Below are 447 nucleotides of genomic sequence, written 5' to 3'. Positions count from 1 at the left end.
TATGCGGCGGGGCGTGCGCGCGCCCGGGGGGCTGGGAAACGAAAGGGACCGGAAAGCGCCTGCTGCCTGGAGCGGAGCGCGGCAGGGGCGGCCTGCACCGCGAGGAAGGGGGAGGCGAGCAAGGCCCGCCCACATCGTCATGGCAGCGTGAATGTGTTTCCACCCCCGGGCACCCCCGGCCGGACCGACCCTCCGCGCCCTCCACCCTGCCAGACTTGTTGCGGGGACCCGCTAGGGGCGCTTCGCCGTACTCCCCCCTCCCCCCCCTCTCGCCTCCACCCTGATGAGCGGAGGCCTGAGGGGGGGGGGGGTAATCCCTCGCGGGGCACATCAAGTACGTCGTCGGCTCACTACAAGCGTTAACAGCCATGCAGGCGCGGTTCAAGGTCAGGCTATGACAACTGACAGGGCCAGGGGCGTAGTAAGAGGCGGCTGACAGGGGTGAGG

Source organism: Frankliniella occidentalis, unplaced genomic scaffold (genome assembly GCF_000697945.3).
Source record: "Frankliniella occidentalis isolate FOCC.00 unplaced genomic scaffold, Focc_3.1 Scaffold16, whole genome shotgun sequence".
Taxonomy (NCBI): Eukaryota; Metazoa; Arthropoda; class Insecta; order Thysanoptera; family Thripidae; genus Frankliniella; species Frankliniella occidentalis.
The sequence above is the reverse complement of the archived record's forward strand: the minus strand, read 5'-3'. Positions refer to the sequence as shown.